This window comes from Argopecten irradians, chromosome 6 (genome assembly GCF_041381155.1).
Source record: "Argopecten irradians isolate NY chromosome 6, Ai_NY, whole genome shotgun sequence".
Classification (NCBI taxonomy): domain Eukaryota; kingdom Metazoa; phylum Mollusca; class Bivalvia; order Pectinida; family Pectinidae; genus Argopecten; species Argopecten irradians.
The window spans coordinates 29,461,822-29,476,793 of record NC_091139.1 but is presented as its reverse complement, the minus strand read 5'-3'; the positions used below and the strand labels follow the sequence as shown (position 1 = coordinate 29,476,793).

General features: G+C 34.3%; 1 protein-coding gene across 4 annotated transcripts in view; it reads left to right on the top strand.

Moving 5' to 3' along the window:
* The window catches only part of LOC138325569 (E3 ubiquitin-protein ligase MIB1-like), a 72,054-nt gene that overhangs the window by 29,732 nt on the left and 27,350 nt on the right, over positions 1–14,972 (top strand). The gene's annotated exons all lie outside the window — the stretch shown is intronic.

Genomic DNA, 14,972 nt, shown 5'->3' with positions numbered 1-14,972 from the left:
CAGCTTAACTAACCCAGAGGTCATTGGCAGTAGCTATATTGAATGTGACTATATAACAACGCAATAAGTCGAACAGATCAAACTTGAAATAGTACTCCTTCTGAAGCTCAAGAAACGATTGCCAACAGAAACTGAAAATATTCTGAAAAAAAAAAAGAATATTCCTTGAATAACCATTCACTTCCCGATAAATTTTTTGAAAAATATTTTTTCCAAACCTGATGAAATTGTCCTTTAAATTAAAGGTGAACAATAATATACCTGCACCAAAGCACATGCTGTAGAGAGGTGTGAGAGAAATGTGATAAGTAGGTCATGCAGGGTTTGATCCAGAATGTTGCCACTATAACAGTGTAAATATTGTACCTGTCCCTCCTCTACATAAACTCTTCCTCCTCTTCCATTATCAGCTGCCAATAACTTCCAACAACACAATTGAAAGATAGACCCACCAAACAACAAGGCCCATAGATATATACTATCATTTAGAAAGTGTGTAAGACTGAGGTTGGATGTATTTATAAGAAAGCTGTGTGTATAGGATACAACTAGAATAGCATTAACTTGGCTTTGATCAAGTTACATTGGACTTGGGTTGAAGTTAGTTGAGTAAGTTTTCTTGGTTATGCTGGGCCTCTCAGTTACATATATGGCTGCCAGGGTTAGGGTGAGGCTCCAACTGTCTATCTTTGCCCCGCTCAGCTTATAAGGCCATGGACCGACCTTCCCAGCTCTCCAGATCAATTGTGAGAGGTATCTTATCTGTCCCGCCTCCCCAGCTGACTAAACTCAGCTAGTGGCAGATGTGGTCTGTCAGTCTGCTGGGCGTCTGGCGAAGAAGAGCCCCAGTCTACTGGATTACTATCTCTAGATAGGTTTTCAGCCAGACCCCCTTCTACAGCACACCTGGAGAGTTATGTCCCCTTTCTCAACAAAATCTGTAGCCACCCCCTCCCCTGTGTGTAATGAATCATGGACTCCAAAATATACAAGCCTATTGAAACAAAAGATGTATGTGTATAGGAGCAGAACAACTTCCAGTTGTAATAGTATAGTACTGAGTATGTACAGATATATCCCTTCTCTTCCAACTTCAACCCTACCTTTCATTGAAGGCCATAGCAATAGTTCTATTTATATTACAAGTATGTATTAGTATGTAATCTGAATTTAAAAAAAAGTAAGTACTCCTGTGAATGAAACGCTTGCTTATGGAAAACCTTTGTGAAAGCTTGAATGAGTTATGGATCTACAGCATTTAAAGTAAAAACTTTAAAAAAAATTTAAGCTTGTGATTATTTCATAGGATAGGTTGTTATCAAACTGATTGAATGACATACAGTTAGCATGTAATTTTCCTTATTCACAAGTATCTGTGAATGATTTCTGACACATAAATGAAAGAATGACAGCTGTTTTCATATCAGAAGCATTCATTGATACATGTCAATGTGTATAGTTTTGGCATTTCATTAATTTGCTCAACAGAAAAGATAACTGTTGGTGCTATTGCATTCCATTGCAATGCATTCAGAATTATTAAAAAAACACAAACCATAAAATGCTATATTTCATTAACTTCTAATTAACATTATTAATTTACTGAATGAAGCATTCATAGTAAACCATGTTTATAACAATACACACAAATTCATGGTTATAACGTAATGATTTTTATTCCCATCAATGTTCCTATAAGATGTGTGTAATATGTGTATAGCAAACTATGTTCATAGTAAAGGGATTTTGTTGGTGCCCAGAGGTTCATCGTAACCATGTTTTACTGTACAATCCAATATTTCACTGTACTCGTGAAACCCACATTGGTTACAAACCAATATCACCACCATGTGAGCGGGGTACTGTTGTCATTGTCAGATTGGGGCTGTGGTGGCCGAGTGGTTAAGATGTTTCGACATATTACCATAAGCTCTCCACCTCTGAGTTGAGAGTTTGAATCCCATGAGGGGCAGTTGCCAGGTACTGACCGCTTGTCGGTGGGTTTTTCCAGGATACTCCGGCTTTCCTCCACCAACAAAGCAGGCAGGTCCTTACATGACTCATGTTAAACTAATAAAACCCAAACCCAACACATTTTCAGATGAGTGTTCGTTTGACCTGTCAGCAGTTAAAGTAAGTGGTAAAAAAGAAAGTGGAAAAAAAAAATATATATATATAATGCACTGCAGCGTACACCACTTACCCCTGACTTCCCATACCCACCCAAACACTCGCTCTTGCCACCCAACCCCCTAATCCCCAACTTCCTTTTTCCAAGAACAATTTATAATTATGAATGGGCAATATTATAAGACTCTTTCATATATGTGTATGAATGATAGGATTATTCTAGCCCAGGATCACTAAATGCTGTAACATTTTTATTACAGTTTTACAATTATGATACACCGCCAATAATTGTGTGATATTTTTAATGCAAAGGCTGTTTTAGTTGATGATAAAAAATGGCAAACGTATGCATATCAGCATAGAAAGTGACAAAAAGTAATATGAAAATCAGCACATGCATAACTTCAAGTTGTCATTATGTTTTACATCACATGGACTAAAAATTACTAAAAACTTATTTGGTTTCTTTGCTGGACTTTGAACTCTGGAGGTAGACATTGTGGCTGTTGTTGAAAAAAGAAGAAAAGAAGAACCTCTCTTTAAATATTCCTCTGCCTAATTGCACAGTAGAGAAGTGTAGCGAAAATATTTATCCCTCATGTGTTTCACTTAGTGGATGGAAATATGTCAGTGGAGCAGCAGGGAATGTTGTTGTATAATGAAGTACAGCTGATGGCTAGTGTACCTCCCTGGACAGACCTACACCTGGCCTTGTCTGACCCATTCAGATCTGTCCACTTTCATTATCATCCATTGTGTTACCCTATTGTTTCTGCCTTCGTTACCAGTGATTTATAGGTTCTCACCTTGTGTTTCCCCGGATTAGATGACAAATTGAACAGATCATGTGGTTGAAACTTTCTTTAGGTCTAACAGTACCCTGTTGATACAGAACATTGATGTTTAAGATTTCTGCTATGTCAGATTCTAATACCTAAGTAGTGTGGCTGGTATTAGATATGTAGCATTTGTTCTCAGCTATCGTCCACTGCCAAAAGCATGTCATGTTCTTTATGAACAAAGCTATACTTTATGGATACAATAATGCATTTCTATTTTGCTATGAGACAAGCTATATTTTTCTGTCTTATCGAATTCAAGGAAATACAATAAGAAGATGTGGGACATTGATGTTTATAAGATTCAGTTGAAATTACAGTTTAAATCAACATTTCAAAATGTATCTAAATCTAAACAATACTCTTAAGTGTACTTATTTTGATGCTATCAAATTTTATTGCAAAATTCATTCTGAACAGATTAATGTAGTGATGAATTCACAACTGATATACCAACATTTATGCAGAACCTTCAATTAATACAATTTCTGAAAGTGCAAAGTTTGTGACATGCAAACTTCTAAAATATTACCACTTAAAACATGTGCCTTTACCGTAACCTAATGACTTATTAAAATTTCATTATCTCCACCACCCATAAAGAAATAAAAAATGTTTGATTTCTTTTAAGCTTTTAATAAAACTACAGATATTTCCCATGATCTCAAACTTTCATGAGTCACAGATTCTACTTTCATTGCAAATGTTACATCCTGATGGGAAAACTTGTAAAAACATACATCATGCATCTTAAACTGATGCATCCAAGATTTTTCATGGCTCAATTCACTTTAAAGATTAATTTTGGTTTGATTGTTTTCTATAGCTAGATTTGGTCATCGCTGGCCAGTGGATCTTGTGTAGTGTGTGACCCTATTATTTTTACGTGTGATTTACTTTTGCAATCCAAATAATTTTACGAAAGTTTATCTTAGAAAATTGATATCAAAATCATTTATATTGATAAGAATTTCCATTTTAGTTTTTAAATCCAGGAATATTAATCTTTACGAATTGTCTTGGAATGCTAATCATGAAATATGATAGCCGCAAAATAAAGTTGGTTTCAATATATATAATTATAAGGTTGGACATGTTTCTCTTTACTTCAGGCATGGTATCTTAATATTCCTTGAAGAGATGAAGATTTGCAAAAAATCAAATCATGCTGTAAATTTTTCACTCCTGTTCCACAGAGCTGTCATATATGGTAAATTTTGGAGTTGGTGGAAAGTCATGAAATGCAACAAATTGAATGAGTTTTATTGTCACATTTTAGGTCGTCACAACATTTGCCTGACTGTAATTGAAATGTCACTGTAGCCCTCTATAGACAATCGGTTTTCCATAAGTAGTTCTCTTGCTTGTATCCTGTGGCTGAGTCTATTGATTTTTTTGCTCTGTATTTCTAAATATAACACTTGAATCTCCTTGCACATTTTTGCTCTGCATTTGATTGTAATAGTTTCAACTTCTTTTAAGATAGGAATAAAAAAAATCTTCAAATTGAAATGCTGTATATTTTACATTTATACCTATATGTATAGGTTATATGTTTACAATTTATCAGGATCACTATGTCAAGATAGGGCAGAGTAAATGTTGGTTTCTTGGAGTCAGTGACTGGGGAGAGTGTTTATTTTAGGATATTACTGTGGGATGCTCCCTATGGGGTTTCTTTAGTGTAGAGACCAGCTGTTATGGCTGACTATAAGCAGTGACCATTATCTGTCATCAATACTATAGAGCTAGGTTCCACTAAAGGCACTACTGATGGAGGCCAGAGCTAGTATCTAGTAGCAGACATTCCTCTTTTCCATTGATGGGATCAACCCCCTCCCATACCCATATGTAATTTGACCCTGACAGCAGTGCATATTTCAAATCATCTCCTAGACACTACCCATTTATCTTTACTATGGATGGAGGGGGTCTTGCCTCCCCCCCCCCATCTCTACACTACCAGCTGTGGGTAGCACAGAAGCCACCCCTGTGGGGATCCCCTATTGCAGTTTATCTGGAAATTTTGGTGCAGGCGTGTGTATGTATATATATACTTGTCTGTGTGTACAGTAGCCAGTTGCAGCTGATTAAGTTGCCATGGTTACTCAGCTCTTTCATCAATTTGGGATGCTCCTTGTATCTGATCCCTACTAGATAGGAGTGAAGCTGAGATAAGGAACAAAGGTTGTGATAGGCCTTGGTCAGCTGCTACTGGTGTACCCTCCTATCTACGTAAACCCCACCCAAGTACACCCACTCATACACCGTTGATAGATCCTCTCACAAATTTCTACCCGTTTTGACCAAAATATACCCCTTTCACAACCTACCCCATTAATCCATCAGTATATCCTCTAATAGTTACTATTTGTCCCAGTCTTACATCTATATATAACCCCTTAAGGTGAACCAATCCATGGAGGTTCAAAAGATATATCCTCCAACATTTAGTCTACATTCTCCTTCCCCAACATTACACTCCCACTGTAATTGTCCCCTCCATGTACACATTCTTCATATGTCTATGCCCCATTTCTTATATGTACCCCCCTCCCTATATAAGCTTTCTACACTATATGCTTTATGCCCCTCCTCTGTATATAAGAGTCCTTCTGTACATATTCTCTCCATTTAGTGTTCATCCCCCATATGTATCCATTCTCCTATATTTACTATTCCTGTAACAAACGACTTCCTTGTAAGCCCCTACCCTGTTTGTACCTCTAACCTATGTATACCCTTCCCCTATATGTACCCCATGTGCCTCAATATTCCTCCTTCTGTATACCCCATTCCTATCTCTTGTTCATACCCCTCTGTATTTACCGTCTCACTTTCTGTCTCTCTCTTGTATATATATTGTCCTCCTCCTCTGTCCATACCCCTTTCTGCCTGTGTCCCTTCCCTATATATACTTTTCTCCCTTTCCCTTTTCCTGTAAGTCCCCATCCTATCTTTATGCCCTCTTCCCTGTCTGTGTCCCTTCCATGTATATGCTACCTGCATTGACTTTGCCCTCTCCCCAGAATGGCCAGATCTTCTGTGTATGTCTCTATCTGATGTATATGCCCCCTTACTCCTCAGTGCCCATTATATGTCTATGTGCCTTCTCCTGTTTGTCAATGCCCTTTCTACTAAGCCCCTTTATCCCTTCTTCTATATTGTACCCCTCTTTTGTAATCCCCCCTGTCTATGCCCCTCCCTTCTGTATTGTACCCCTCTTTTGTAAACCCCCCTGTCTATGCCCCTCCCCTCTGTATTGTACCCCTCCTTTGTAAACCCACCTGTCTATGCCCCTCCCCTCTGTATTGTATCCCTTTTTGTAATCCCCCCTGTCTATGCCCCTCCCCTCTGTATTGTACCCCTCTTTTTGTACCCATGCCCCTCCCCTCTGTTCCTTTCATGTTTACACACCCTCCCAGTCAATAGATACATTGATCTTTATGTATATCATGTAAGATGTTTATGAAGACAAGATTATAATTGAAACTGAAAGTGTGGTTCATTTCTTTGAAAATGTTAAAGTGCAATCTGTTTACACATCAATGTATTTATTGCATTGGATGAGCTGCTGCCAACAAGACTAATAGAATCACATACACTCTTAATAAACACTGATTATTTGCAATATCATAAAACCACTTACTAAAACAGATATTCTACAAATATATATATAAGTGAGGCTTTGTGCTAGAAACACTCTAATATAAGAACAATTTTGAAAATCTTCTTTCAGCCTATGTGAGGCTTCAGGAGTGATTTTACATAAACTCTTTACAATTGACTTTAGTGTGTGATATTGTACCAATTATAATCAGTGGCATTCTGTATATTGGAGGTGTATACATTATGATCAGAAACATTTTCAGTTATATACCGTCCCGAGGCTCCCAAACAAAAACTATGCACTCCAATTTAAGTTTAATTTGGCAAACTAATGCCTGGAAGTGGAAGCCATTGCATCATTGTCTATGTGGACTTTGAGCATCTTTTGCTGGTAATACCTAAGTTGTCATGGTTGACAGAAAGCTGGAAGATTCCCAGAAACAGTAGGCATGGAAACTAAATTGGCAGAAATTAGAGGCCCAATTGGGTGATTTCTGTACCTTATATCCTCTATCATCTGAGGTTCCATATGGGGTTTCCTGAAATTCTTATTTTAAGGTCTTTTTGTTCGTTTAATTTTCAATATTTATATACACACATATATAATAGCAATTTTAGGTAGCCTTAGAAATCTCTCATGACAGATTTGAATCACCTATTGTCTGTCATCAAACATCTTTTATTGTGCATCATTTATTCATAAACAGTAAATATCACATCTCAAAGTCACTGAATAATATCTATGTATTGGAATTTCTTTTTTTTTTGCATCATTGCTAATGTAGAAGAAAGATTTGAAAAAAAAAAGTTTAAAAAAAATGATAAGGCCAAAGATTGATGAGAAGATGTAATGTGAATTTGTCATTGCCTTGATTTAGTAGGCAATATAAGAACAGTTTCAGAAGTCTTCTTTCAATCTTTGTGAGGTTTCAGAAGTGATTTGAATCAACTGTTGTCTGCCATCAAACATCTTCAATTGTGCACCATCTATTCATAAACAATTAAGTATAACACCTTAAAGTCACTTAATCAATTTCGGCAAAATCATTTAGAAATCATAAATGGTTAAAGGTCAACTGAACAAAATTGCAATTTCTTCCTAACATCTAAATTAGATTGTAACAGTATTCTAGAATGATCCTTAATCAAATTGATAAAAGACATGATTCACAGGTCACCGTGCCCCTTAGATGGGTAAAGTATACTAAAAAAAATATCAAACTTTTCAGCATTACTTGTACAATTACAATATGCTATGAATGCCAAGTGCCATCAAATCCCATGACCTGATAGTCAGAGCCTAAAAGGGTCCAAGTGACTTCTGCCTGAATCAGATACTCTTTATAAAAGGATTAAAGTGTTTTGATGTTCTTTACCAAAATTATGAATTTCCTGACCTTAGAATCCCATGACCCCATCCTCCCCTCCACCAGAGAGAGGGCTAATTTTACTATAATCAATTATGTATGAAAATATCTTTTTGGGCATTATTTCTCAGTTGATTTTGTCTCAAGAATTTATAAATCTGGGATTAGAATGTTTGGTTTTAAGTTTCCTGATCTAGTTTACAAGTTTTACTCATTCTTTGCAAACTGAAAAAGTTAATTTGTGTGAAATATTTCAGAACTTATAGTAGCTGTAAAACATGTCAGTGTCTTATTTTCATTGAAGGAAGCCATAAGTGATTGATAACCGTTTATTAAGTGGAGTCTCACTTGACTGAAAACTTTTTGCCATTTATATGTTAATTACTCTGGCAATGGATCAATATTATATATAGATTTGGAATGGAATATATATATCATTCTGAGTAATTCTTGAAATTATATTTTTGCATCATTTGAGGGTACCAAAGGATTGGTACATAGTAATAGTTATTGTTTACTACTAATATCTTCATCACTCATTTGTTGTAATAAATCCTGTAGTGTGAATGTATTTGTTAACAGGAGAATCATCTCATGGTAATTCTTTGGGTGTCAAATTTCCTCTCCAGAAACAAAAATAATAGAAATGTGATCATGAGCACCGAACTTTTTATAAGCCAATAGTTAACAAGTTTTTGAAAATGATTTGTGTGGTATTGAAACTTTCAATATTTGAAAGAAAGAGGATTGAAATAGATGTACATATTTGACTTTGTTTTATTACTTGGGTCGAATATAAAAGAATGACCATTGCTTTGTATTCAAGTTCACAAATTTAGATGGAAAAATTATATGAGATGCATATGTATGTCTATATAAAAATTCTTCAGACAAAGAGAGAATAAAATCTGCAGTTAAGTTCATAAGAAAAAAGCAATACCTCCGGCATGTTCATTGGAGAAAATTTAAGGATTCAAGTTCACTGGAAGAAAATTTTAGTTTTCAAGAACATCTAGTTAAAGTTTAGAAATACAATTAAGTTTTAAGTATATTGCTCATCGGTTTTGAAGATAAATGGTTTAGTATTTTAGATATATTTTATTGTCAAAACAAAAGACAAAGGGATCGGGCAAATAGTTTAGTTATTTAGTATACTAGAGAAACAATACAAGTTTACTATGGTAAAACAGAAAATGAATTATTGGATGAAAATAAGATTCAATGTCATTAGAGAAAATTTAATTTACAAGTGATGTTTATTAAAAGAAAAAACTCAAGTTTAAATAAAGATTGTGTTAGTATTGAATCATGTTAAAAAGAAGGGGAAAGATTATCCATTCATGCATGTTTATCAAAGTTCAAAAGTCACTGCCACTGTTACTGCATGTATAGGAAAATGTGTACATTAGCATTGCATTAGACTTTTCATAGATAAATGCAGTTGAGTATATATTTTAATGAATGAAAAAAGGCAATTATCATTGGCCACCATAAACTGTATGTGTTCTCGCTGCCATCCCCATACCCAATAAATAGTAATAGTTCCCCTTGTACAAGACTTACAGCCCTTGATCCTCAAGTAGTCTCCCATTTTGGTAATACTCACACATATTTGACACAGATATTGAGTTTTCTTTGAAATCAGATCCCCTGTACTTCATAGGTCAAATTAAAATGCTTGATAAAATATCCCTTTCAATAGTGATGCCTGATACATGTAAAATATTCTAGGTTTATAAAATTTGCAGTGCAGTAAGAGGTACAATCCTTTGGTGTAAAACAATAGGTTTGAAAACAATAGGTGTAGAACAATGGAGTGATTTCCCTTTCTTTATCCTCTCTACCTAAGCTACTTAAATTTGGCTAGGTGTTTTATAGGCAGGCAAAAAACGTAATGGAAATATCAATTTGCTACGTGATATACATGTCACTCTTATAGACTGGGAAAACTTATTGGAAATATCTCTTCATTACATATGTCACTCTTGATGTGTTTTATAATATATATGATTATCATTATTGGTACAATCTTGTCATATGTACCTGTAGTCCTTTAGAAGGATCTCAGATATATATCAATGGATAGGAGTTGGAGCAGCTTATAATGTCAGTATACTGGAATTTCTTGTTTTTGTCTTAATACTGTTGTTGAATACTTAAAACAATGTTTTAAAACATGACAGGGTCAAAGATGGATGAAAAATTGTAATGAGAACTTGTCATTTCCCTTAATTTTGTATTCAATTTTTTTCTCAAAAACTTCAAAGCATATTTAACGGTTTCTATTGAAATTGATGAGCTACATATTCCATTTCTTTCGAAAAATAATTTTGAAAAACAATAATAATACAATTGTCAGCAAACCACAAAGAATCCAAGAGAATTAGATTGCTGATTTACATTAAAAATAATTATACTATAAAGCAATAAACACACATGAATTCATTCTTATGCTAAACATTTTCTTTTTTGAATAAAAAAATTAATTTAAATTTAAATCAGTCTTTCTTTAAAGGTAACAGTAGTCCTCTTGATCATTATGCATCTGATCCAAAGTAGGGCTAGTATGCTAATTAAGCTCCTTTCCCGTTCTTTTTAATGCATCTTTACTATGGAATTTATTTGTTATAGAGAGTTTATGATGTATATGAAAAAGAATTAAACATTTTATTTTCCTCTTTGACTTAAATACTTTCTGATTTGGAAACTTAATGAATTGATTCAAAATGTGTTGCTGATTAGAGAACACCAACATGATTTACTGCATAATTGTTTTAAAATTCAATCGGACTTACTGTTTTGAGATAAACTTATATAAAATGTAATCTTCACATATTCAATCTTGTACATTTGGATAGTGCTAACAACCATTAATTTCCCCATAAGCTCTATTTGGATTTACTGATAAAAGTTAAGAACCCAACTGAGTTAGAAATTCAGTAGCTTGCTTTACAGCAAGCTAAATTTAGACAAGTGTAATTCAATCTGGCTTTGGGCTAAAGGACCCCAGACTCCTTCCAACCTCAGACTGTCCAGCTTATGTAGACCATCAAATCTGGCCTATTATTTTGAAGTACAACAAGATAAATCCACACACCATAGAAAATCAGTTAAACTTATAATAGTTTTAAAACAGGTATCTTGTGGAAGTTTTTTATCTGAAGGAAACTTTGAAAATCAGCCAAAGGATGATTCACAAGTGTTGTGTGGGTTGGCTTACTGTAACTGTAGGTAGGGTACAGAGGCGACCAATGGGGAATATATATATCTACATAGATATACAGCCTTTATTTCACTTCCCAGTCATGGTGAGCTACCATATATTTTATTTTTTATATGTTTTAAATATAATGAAGAGAAATATTTTGAAATTGAATTTGTTTCTGGACCTTTTCGGTCAGTAGATTCAGCTAGATGCCCTTGCTGCTAGTTTCCAAAGCATGACTTGCCATACCAAGCTACCAGCATGTGGTTCCAATCATCGGCCAGAACTCGTTCTCACCATCCCAATGGCTTCCCGCTTCTTCTAACCCATACTAAAGCTTTACCAGAATAGTTTGTTCAAGTTTTCCATGGTGTGAATAGTTCATCTTTAAAGAATAAAAATGTTCAATGGTTCTAAATTGTTCAATGAACAGAATTTTCTCTTGTTCCAACAAATCATATATGGATATTGATATGTTCATTTCGAAATGAGGTAGCATTTGTCACAATTGTGAAAATAAGAATTAAACATACATAAAACATTACATTACATGATACAGAATTTCAAACTAAGTTTGAGTGAATTTGTTAAATTTTATGCAAGGTTTTCTACAAAGATTGTTACGACATTGTCTGAAAGCTTCAACAAAGATTCTGAAAGCTTTAGGAATATTGTACTAGGCTAAAAGAAAATCAAACAGCAAATTTCTGTTTCAATGAAATCTTTAATATATCACACAAATCCTTTTACAAAGAGCAGTTGTTAGTTATTAAACAAGCCACAGAGAAAACATGTTAGTTGTGTAAGCTTCACCAGAACTTACCTGGCTCATACAATTATACACAATTCTAACCATGAAGTAAACCTCCACTAATTGGTTAAATCCATAGAGGATATCCAAGAATAACAGAAAAAAGAAAAGAACGAAAAATAAATAATAGCCTGACTACAAACAGAAATGTCTATCCATCGTTCAGAATCCAGGAATACCTCAGAAATAAAGTTATTTCCATCTGGTCCAGTAATCGACAGCATTATACGACATTAATTCTCCAAATGTTCAATAGATGAAAAGCCGTAAATGCGAAACATACTTCTTTACATTCCATAGAATATGTGTAAGTACATATGGGATAATAAAGAAGTATGGACCGCAAGCACAGAAGTACCAGCACTGGCTTCGTCCTAGGCAGACAGGAAATATAAGATAAAAAAACTGGCCTATACTGTAATGTTCACCGAATGAAATTTGAATCGTTTAAGAAATTCTCCAAGTTAAAAGTTAGTTTCTCAAAGTCATCCTATAAGTTATAAGATAGAAATGAAGTAACGTGTCCAAATGGTCAAACCTGCATAGCAATACAACATTGATGTCTGCCTAGGCGTGGAGGTAAAAAAATGCTGAGAATGTCCGGAGGTTGCCAACATAAGTGGGACTCTGGCCTTGCCCACTGTGCCCAGCTCCATCTGGAGGTAGAGGGAGAGAGATGCAAGTTGCACTAATGCTTTCCGACACATTGTGTGCACTGTCCTGATTTTCTACTCCTCAACTGACAACTTTACCAATTTGAGGCCTGGTATTGCATTCAACAGGATGCCCCCATCAGCCAATCACAGACCTCGGAAACCTGATCTACCTTGAAATCCAAGTTCTCTCAACCCAGGGCAGGGCCATCCTGTACTCCTTTAACCAACAAGACTGTACCACTTTACTTACATAGGGGTGAGGGTTAACCCAAAATGTAAAAAATGGCCTGTGGGGGTCCTGGCGTTTGGACCAGCTGGTGGGGCCTGTTCTCTCCTACCGATCCCCTTCAGAAGCTGTTCTGCTTGTTTCACAAGCCTGGTGTGCTAACAGATTAGAACATCAGCTGCTGAAACTTAGCCCTAATGCTACCCTTTCTCATCCTGCCATGTACTTCCTGCAGACCCTTTCTGACTCCCCTTCTTCAATGTCTAAATATGGGCAAATGTGCTCACCTCTGGACTCTCCTCTCATAAACCTCCACCCACAAAACTTAACACTATCAGTTAAAAAAATACAGATATGTTGAAACGTTAAAATAACCATTTTTCTATGTTTGAAAAGTCAAATATGTTCTGAACAAAAATTATAATTGTGAAAGTATGAAATGTTTTAGTTTATACTATAGGGAAAAAAATAATTTCTAACCCTCCCAAAAATTATTCATGACTACATTGAGGGAATATAATTTCAGCAATGATTTTAAGTTTTGAAGTTGCACAAACCTTTTTACATTTTAAACAGTAATGTCAGGCTATGCATTGTAAAACTTAAAATTTTCACAGTAATTTTAAACTGCAGAAAGTTTTAATTCTTCACATTTGAAAATTTTGAATAAAAGAAAATCTGTGAAATTTTTACTGAATTAAATGTGAATGAGTCAGAAATTATTTGTAGTATAGACTGACTTGAATGTGTATTGATTATTGAAAACAATTAATACTTTCATGATTTATATATGTCTGCAAGTTAAATTGGAAAAATGTGTTTAAAATATTTGAATAATTATTATTTGAGATAAAAGTGTTATTGATTTATTTAAATACAAAATATGTGAATTTCTGTATTTATTAATTGGAAAAGAAATAATGCAATTATTGCTTCTTCAATCAAAGCTCTAGAATTTTCAGAGATTATTTTATAAAATTTCAGCAACAAATTTATTTAGAAAATAATTATTTTCATGAGGAAAATTGATTTTATGATAATTTTATGAAATAATTTCACACAAAATAAATATTAACTGTTTAAAAAAAATCCAATGTAACATGTTTTTAAATTTCCATTTGACTATTTCCATTAATTAACAGAATGTCTTATTTGGCTGTTTATATTGAGTATTTTTTCCTCTGCAGGAAATAGTGAACAATTGACAGGAAATTTTAAGTATTACTTTTTGCTATAAGTGACTAGATAGAATATATTTTGTGTGATATGTGTGATCCAACAGGAAATGTATTTTGGAGGGGTACAATACAGAGATACCAATTAGTGTGTGTACTATACACCTAAACAATGTTACTAGTGTCATAGTAATCCTATGTATGTACAGGTAATTAATGATGTCACACTCCACAGGTACAACCCCTCACACATAAACAACACACCCTTTATCTACACTGGGCATGATTTAGGGGGATTAACCCCCTCCCCTGTAGGTCCCTGTTGTAGTCCCTGCTGGGTAATTGGGGTCAGTTTAGGGTTCCTTCCTGCTCCTTTGGGGGTCACATGTGGTCACAGTATGTCCTGAGATATCAGCACAGCTCTTATGGACTGTCATGGGGTACAGCTAAACAATGGACAAAATATTAGCATAATGCATGGAATATAGTTTTATACATATTTCATTAAAGCTCCACTAATTGTGCAATTTATATTTCATAAATTCAAATAATACATCAGTGTACTGAAATACATGTAGATGTTTGTAATAAATAAATAACTGATAAATAGAAAATGCAAAATAGGAAAGAAAAAAAACAAATGTTCATCATAATGCATTTTCACTACTTACAAATGATAGTTTTATTAAAATAATGGCCGTACTTAATTTTCACAAGGATATTTAATTTCTATAAAGCAAAATAAAATCATGAATTGCTAATCAAAATTTATTCTAGTATGAATTTGTACGTGAATAACAATAGCAAATTGAAAATTATTCAAAGGAGATTCCAATTTAAGAATTAATTGCTATCAGCATAAAACCATCATTTGAGAGGTAAATATTTCATTTGATAAAATTATTTGAAAGAGCTAGATTTGCTTTTAAATTTTTATAAATAATTAGCTCATAA